At 32.7% G+C, this 8,851-nt stretch overlaps 1 long non-coding RNA gene across 1 annotated transcript; it reads right to left on the bottom strand.

Annotated features, from left to right (window-relative positions):
* Positions 1-3,585: 3,585 nt before the first annotated feature.
* Positions 3,586-8,827, bottom strand: LOC111086595. Its single transcript, XR_002611342.1, has 2 exons — positions 8,077-8,827; positions 3,586-8,035 (listed from the first exon to the last, which is right to left on the bottom strand). It is a non-coding gene; the product is annotated as an uncharacterized LOC111086595 (long non-coding RNA).
* Between the last annotated feature and the right edge of the window lie 24 nt (positions 8,828-8,851).

Here is an 8,851-nt window from a genome sequence, read left to right as displayed (position 1 = left end):
TATAAGTGTAGCTACCAGTTTGGCTGTCAATTCTGATTTCATTCCTTTAAGTCGAACGCTGAATCCTTTTTTGTCTGCACCTTTTTTTCACACCTAAGATGTTTTTTGACTTAGATATCATGACTTTTTGTCAATACACACCAACAAAACACATCAAATAAGAAACTGACACTCGATAGTAACCAATATTAGCTTTAGAATCGCAACCCCATTATTCGGAACAGACCTTTACTTTACAGAACCAACCAGATTCTTTAAAATGTATGGTAGTAGTTTTCCTCTCTAAAACAGTGTTAATAGCTTCTTTTATACTAACGCCATAGAATTTAGATTAACAGTTTCTTGTCGTCGCCTCCATCCAATCATTACAGACATATCAAGCATTATTACTTATGCTAGTTGATTAAGCTAATATCATGTGACGCTAAACGCTCTTTAATTAGGATAATTTCATAAAATATAGTAAATTTGTGCTGAAAAGTTTGCAGTGAATAATGTATGATTCTTTTGAAAACTTGAGCTAGAAACTGTTAACTAGTTTACTTCGCCTAACCAATACTTATGTATCTGCACGTTCTTTCATGTTATATTTTTGCTGCTTTAAATCAGCCATCTTTAATCCGAATGACAAAAACTAAAATCGGTCAACTTTTACTCTTAGGTGAAGCTGTAGTAAAAATGTTAAACCGATAGCTCACATGACTTTTCGCGTAGGCGTGCGCAAAAAGTTTCGTTACATTTGAGCGGCTTATTTTTTAAAATAATTCCGCACTTGTGGCTTATATTTACATCAAATGAGACTCCTAATTGTAGGTTTAAAGATCTATTAGTTTACCAAATTTGAAAAAAAAATCCATAAAAGTTAAGTATACTTTTATATCAAATAAAGAGGCCGTACTTTTGGGCCCTCCAGTGGCACAGCGGTATGTCTGTGGAGTGACAAAGCTAGAAACCGGGTTTCGACACCCGTGGTGGGGAAAGCACAGATAGCCTTTTCTGTAGCTTGGTGCATAACTACAAACAAACCGTACTTTTGGTGCGACAAAGAAAAAAAAAGAAGGGGGGATGAAACTCAATCAAAGTTGGAGATGTTATATCTCAAGTATTTCTAAATGGATTGCATTTAAATTTGGTATGTGAAGTTACAGTCCAGTAAGCACATCCACTGAAAATATGTGATAGTTCGGATTACCACAGTCTGAGCTACGGAAGATGGAAAATCGCTAAACTATCACTCCTATTAATAACAAGTACATAGTGTGTTCTGCTGGTTGTTTTTGTTTTGGCCGCCCATGTGTCTTAATTGTACAATAAATAATTTAAAAACAGGGACCAACCCTAAAAAGACTCTACATTTTTCGGTATTCTTATGCCCCATCTTCAGGAGTTAACATTGGCCAAGCGTATAGAAATATGAAATTTAGGATCAAGGCACATAAGAATTAAGTAAAAATATATAGTAAATTAGTTTGCCTTAGCAGAACATGTGGCAAACAAAACTTATGTTATAGACTGGAGTAATGTTAAACTGATACATCAGGTGGAGTTGAACTATGAATTAAATATCAGAGAAACAATAGAAATTGAAAAAAAGAAAGATATTGTGTTGAACAAGGATGTTGGTCCAGGTTTAGAAGAAATAAATTACTGGAAATATGTTTTATAAACTCTGGGTGTTTAAATCTAGATGGCGTCAAAATCACGTAAATTATTGTACAGTTGTTTAAGTCTTGATCAAACCTCAACTTTTACTTCTGAAGATGTTGGTGTAAGGACACCAAAACATGTAGTCTTTTTAGAGCTGGTCCATGTTTATAATTACTTATATATGAAGCAATTATTTCAACGTTGTTCTCATTTTAATTGTATACATAGTGCCGTTTAAATTTATTTAGATATATAATACTTGGTGGCTAAAAATCAGTTTTAAATCATATGTTACATGTCCGTTCCAAACTGTAACTATACAGTCATCAATACAAAGACCCTTATGGACAAAACGTAAGGCTGTGAATAAAATAAAAGAAACAAGTAAATTATAAGGCAATACACATATACAAATATTGGTACATAACCAGGATTTCTACTTGCGTATGTGCACAGTCTTACACTTTACTAGTTTATATATATATAATTATAACAGCCATAATTTTTGTTAAGATTTCTTCTTGTTTTTATATGATGTATCCAATAATTTACTTTTAGTTAATACAATAACATACTAGAACCGCGTGTAATTATAATTTTAAACGTAAGTATCAGAATTTACCAGTGATCACTTTATTGATCATTTAATTTCCAGATGCTGACTTGTTTGGTCACGTTCGACCACTAGTCAATCGATATAATTCATTACAACTATTGTATGTATCTATAACGCTGTACTTACAAAGCTATAAAGGTCCATCTTTACTCTTGAAGTATTAAACGTTTGATTTTGTTTGTTTAATTGAAGTTAAGCACAAAGCTACACAATAGGCTATCTGTGCTCTGCCCACCACAGTATCGAAACCCGGTTTCCAGCGTTGTCCACAGACATACCGCTGTGTCACTGGGGTCATTAAGCGTAGAAAGATAGTTAGTCAATTATCCATACATGATGCATTACCATTTGAAAGGTCATATTTAGTAAGACGTGTAAGGTCATCAAATGCTACTTGGCTAGACATGGGAAATTCAGAGGGCTAAGTACATTATATTAAAACGATTTTGAACACACAAATCAGCAAATCGGTGTAAATCACAGCCGATACAAAATCACGGTGGAATGACATGTATTAGAACTACGTTTTAACATTGCATAGAGAGATATAGGCAGTGTTATGCCTACGGAAATTGATCGTTTTTAAGAAAGGTATATAACAGCTCTTTTCGACGCAAAATATTCATACACTCAGACCATGTGTTCAGATCTGGATCCAGAATTTCCAAGTAGAGGATATCTATTGTACTGTATAGAATTGTAAAACATGATAATTTCAATCAACTTGGGAGAACCAGGACCACCCAATAAGAGACTCGCAACAAGTCGTATCCTAGCCGTGGTAAACAGGTAGTGGCATTTTGTAATAGGTGCAAATCCACGAACTTCAGTGGCAAAAGCTGACCTTGTGCCGCAGTGCTTGACACAATAATGAATTTCAGTCTGTACATGTACCCCAAGCATCAAAGAACAAATTTTGAAAATATTGCTTTTGAATTTCGCGCAAAGCTACACGAGGGCTATCTGCGCTAGCCGTCCCTAATTTAGCATTGAAAGACTAGAGGGAGCTAGTCATCACTACCCACCGCCAACTCTTTGACCGTCACATTATAATGCCCCACAGCTGAAAGGATGAGCATATTTGGTGGGATTCAGATTGCGAGTCAAGCGCCCTAACCACCTGGCCATGCCGGGCCGCTTTTGAGGGTGTGAGTTTAGGTGTTATATGATAAAATACTCCAAGTTATGGCACGCCCTATAAAGTGAAACTACTGTGTGTTCTCGATATGCAAAATCACGTTACAGTTGTTAGGAAGTTTGAAGCTGTGTCATGCTTTAATAATACAAATGTTTTCAATAAATAACGAAGAAACAAACAAACATACAACAACTTTCTTTATTTGGTTACATACAAGACAAGCGACACAGTTTTCCATACAGATAATACAGGCCGAAACGTTTAAAACAGATCGATTCTTAAAACGTCGCGAATTATATAAATACGTAAAACAAACAGGTCCGGTCACAACCAAATTTTTACATTTGTTATTCAACAGTACACAGTTTTGAAGAAAACGGTCTACATGCGTGTGTGTAAACAGTAAATGTTGTGTAAAACAGTTTAAAATCTGCACATCACGACTTCACACGTACAAAGTCAACATATCTAAACCGTATAATGACTATGGCAAGTACTCTACCAAAATGCACTACAATAAAAATCAATTTGTAGGAAATTCCACTTTTTTTTTACAAATAAAAAGTTTAACCAGCATCAAAGGAGAAGCCTTACAAAAAAGCTTCCGCTTACCGGGCTATATTTATACCCATGCCCTAATTTGTCACTCTCTTTATTAGCTTCATTTTACAATCTTCAGTTGGGCTAAAATTATAACAAATACACTAAACTATTCTTCAGATACCTGGTGGAACATTTTGTAACAAGAAACATCTGAACGTATTCTGCTATTATACCAAGGGCATTCAACATACCGATTCATACTAAATCATACATTTTTTTGACTTAAACATGAATTTCTATTTAGATGTGCATGCGACAGCTCAATAAAACGCCAGTTAAGCAATGTTACTCTATTCTTCTCTTTACCATAAGCCACTTTCTAAACATGCGTTTTGTTGCCCCCCCCCCTTCATTTTCCAATTTTAATATTTGTTACTATATTACTTAATAGTAGAATATTTGTACGGTTGTTTTTAAACTTCTTTACTTTTAAATTTATACTTTAAAATATATTTTATATGCTTCTATAATCATATTATGGCACATTACGGCCATAAACACATTATAACTAATACAAGATACCAATATCTTAACATACTCCGCAACAACATAATGTTTACTTTAAATAAACCGAAATATCAAAACGTTAAAAAAGAAATTAAAAATAATATACGTAAAACGTCACAAAGGCTCTTTGGATAAATACACCTTTCGGCGGTCGGTGCTACCGTGACGTCATAAAGTCGTGACTTATGATGATGGTGGCGCCAAAACCTATAGTTATCCATCGAACCTGGTGCCGTTGTAATAAATTATTGCGCACTTTTAAACGCTGTGATGCTTTTTACTTTATTTACTTAATTCACAAGTACAGTCATTAACTGTATTTAAATATACATTTCGTGTAAGTGAGCGTTTAAAAATAGTACCTTAAATCGGTGTATCTTTAAACAATAGTTGCAGGTGAAAATCCAATAAAATATAAGAAAAAAAAACAATTTAGGATTACTGAGCATAACAATAATCCACGTAATGAAATTCCGAGTTTTTACATTATAAGGTGATAAGTGCCACAAGTACAAACTTAGTATTTTTTTTTCAAACATGTGTACACACACTGCAGCATTGAAATGTAAAATATACATTGCTCTTCAGAGACGCGGGAAAGAATTTCAAGACAGGAGTCTTAAAATGGGTGATGGGGGTGTATTTTTTTAAATATGCAGGAACTAGTAATTCATTTCATAATCATATGCACAGACCAACCAAGTGAGATTTATAAGCATACAACGCAGAGGCATGCATGGGCGTCCGCAGGGAGGAAAGGGAGAAAGGGGGAACTTACCCCCGAAAAATGAGAAACATAATTCTTTCTTTAATCATTCAGCATATGTATATGCATTTTTTTATTTTTATGGAGGCACGAAATGAAAACAAAAAACAACAACTCAGAAACACAAATGAAAAACTTGCTTCTTATGCAACCTTATAAGACAACACAATATTCAAAACCTGGGCACAGCAGACCCCCCCCCCCCCAGGCATGTTGAAATACGGCCACAAACTCATTTCCCACGTGCTTGTCACTCTCACATTAAGCATACTCTATGACCAGCTAAGAAGTTTAGTTTCGTGCTACACCACTTCTCAACTAGGAAGATCATTGTTTAATTTAGTTTTGTATGATTCTTGGTAATAACTTGTTTGATGTGATTTATATCTATACGCCTACCATAAGAATCCTTTCTTCTACCATGATGTTTCAGCCAATCTACCTTTCCTTCAAGATTCATTACTCAAGTTTTGTTGTTAAGAATTACTAAAATATGAAATCTGGAGCTAAGCCTAGCCGTTTGTATACTCTTTTGAAATATTGAAGTTTAGTGGTACGTTTATAAACAAGAGTTACGTCACTCGTAAGGAAATATGATATTGTTTCTAATTCAATAAACTAGACGTGTATTCCTACATCACAAATATCAACCCAGCCACTTATAAGTTGTTGCGCCCATAGCGGAAAGCCTAACTGCACACTTTTAGAATGAATCACTAGCTTCTAAATCACATACAAAAATCCATGTATGAAAGACAAGAACTGTTTGTAATTTGTTAACTTGAGTTCCGTTTTAACTAGAGTATCACTTTATACAAAGATTCTTATATATCAAATATGAAATTCACAGTTAAAAACATTCTCTAGTTATGGTCAATATTCTAGTCATGTAACACACGAGCACATACGGACGTGTGTTTGCCAACTTCACTGACTAAACAAAAAAAGTACATAACTGTTTTTCGTTTACCACTGTGATTTGCCTTTAGTGACATAGTTATAATAAGAAAATGGAAGTTTCGATATTTGGAGTGGAAATTCGTGCAAAAAATAAAAGCGTCTGAGTGAAGATAATCACCAATAGAATCTTTTTTTCTTTTCTTTTTTTTGCAACAACAGACATGAGACAACTGGTACATTGCACTAAACGTTTCTATTTTACATACAATATTAATAGTTGTTAGGGGTAAGAAAGAGACAACATATCTGATCAACAAAAGCACAATAAAAATTCCATAATTAGGCCTCTGAAAATAAATATATTGATGATAAAACAGCCCTTGCGATGACATGGTCATAAATAAATCCCCAAACAAAAACTTCACATTTGAAGCTACTTGTGAGAGGATACAGTTGGATGAAATATAACAATTGTTATTTCATATGTTCTTAACGGTTCTAAATATGAAGCGGCAAATTGAAACAGTTTAAAAGTCCACAAACAAAAATAAAAACAAATAACAACAAACATAGGAAAATTATAACATTGTACTACATATGTATGTATATATATATATATACATACCAAATTATTCTGACATCTTTTACAATTTAATTTAACTAGATGTCTAAACTGGACTTCACATCAATCTTTCTAAAATGAAATGAAAACATCAAACTGTTAAGTTGCTAGACTACTACAATTATACACACACAGTAATTTCATGATCAATTCATATATGTATAAACACAAAACACGTTATTGATGCTTGTTCTTTACAAAAACCACTACTGGTGGGGAAAAGAAGTTATTTAAATAAATAAATAAACACATCATATTAAATAAGCAATTTCACAGACTGTAAATATAACTAATTCCAGACGATATGAGTAATTTTATTTTAAATGTCTTTTTTTTTTATCAGTAACCAAAAAGTTACATGTCAGGATAATTGTTCAAAACTTAAGACTTGCTGCTATCAATCATTTATATATATAAAATTCTTGTTTCATTTTTTTAATACAGCTGTATTTTAATGTAGACTGATGACAAAACAAAATGCAGACCACAATTATATAAAATGATAATAAGTTCTAAGTTAAAATTACACAGTTAATGCAAGATTCCTGAAACAAAGCCTGATGAAAATGTTGAACTATAATTGGTTTAAAAAAACTGGATTATAATGAACTATAATTGGTTTAAAAACTAAATTACAATTTTCACAGTAAAAAATTAGTACAAAAATATCAATAAAATCGATTAATGAATGAAAACTGTATTAAAAACAGGTTCAAATTTCATGTCAAAAAATTAAAACAGTAAATTTAAAAATGGCAACATAATAATCTCCTGTAACTAGGCTTAAACTTCAAATCTGAAAAGTGCTAGTACAAGTGCCAGAAGGCCTGTGAAAATAAAAATGCTGCACACATTTTTAACCTTTTAATATAATGTTAATTGTATGATCAAAACTATACAACAAGAGTTTAAAACATTCACATAACTTATATTTTACTGCATGTATTTAATTACAAGAATTGTTTTGGAAATTAATAACAAGACTATCCCACAGAAATGGTGCTGTAACTATAAATATAATAACACACTTTTTCATCTTCAAGAGATACCAAAGCTATCCCATTTTCTACTATCATCTTACTTCAAACTGCCTAGAGAAACCATTTTTTAGAATATCCAACACTGATCACTACTTATCCTGTTAAACTTCTTCAATCTTGTGGTTTCCACGAAACCTGAAAACAAGCTATTTCTTATGGTGATCATTCTCAGTATTAGAATGTAGCACTGACTTACCTGGGGTATAATGTCCTTAATAGCCATTTTTGTGCACAAACACACAAATAAATATAAACTAGTAACCCTCAGAAATAAATAACACACGGAAGGGACAAGCATGGTTGCTAATTAGTATACATTTATTTCAAAACTCAATCGTTAAGAGCGACGGTACCCAACTGATGAAATAATTCATCCTAATCTTTATAAGTACTTAACTAGCTATACTAACAACCAGGCTGATTTTTAATATCGCTCTAAGTACATAATTGTCTCTGATCATAAGTTTTATTATTATTATTATTAAGAAAATATTAAAGATGAAAAATGTATTAGAAGTTTTCCCGCTGTGGATCACTTATCCATCACCATACTAAAGCAGATAATACCAGCTATTTTTTTACACCTGTGAAAGTAATATAATCAAGATGTACTCAGCAGTACGGTACTGATACTGTGACAGGGGACAAATTACGTCTAGCTTAGTACATAGAGTCAATATATAGAAAAAATTGGTTACCAAGTTGACAAAGAAACTTAAAATATTTTGCAGTATATTTCAAGGTGGAGTGAGTCTGTTAACAATGAACCAAAACTACCCGAGTATAACTTGTTTACAGATTAATTTTCTTCCACAAGTGACATACTGACATTATGTCATACATAGAGAAAGTATATGAAAATATGTGTCACAAAGCTAAAACTGATAACATAATTACAGAATGTAAAATAAATTTCATTGTTCAGGCTCAATATAATGAACATATCAAATTGACTGTTTGTTTTTGGATTTCGTGAAAAGCTACACGAGAGCTAATTTAGCAGTGTAAGACT

Source organism: Limulus polyphemus, unplaced genomic scaffold, assembly GCF_000517525.1.
Source record: "Limulus polyphemus unplaced genomic scaffold, Limulus_polyphemus-2.1.2 Scaffold1234, whole genome shotgun sequence".
Classification (NCBI taxonomy): Eukaryota; Metazoa; Arthropoda; class Merostomata; order Xiphosura; family Limulidae; genus Limulus; species Limulus polyphemus.
Note: the sequence above shows the minus strand (reverse complement) of the source record. Positions and strands in the feature narration are given on the sequence as shown.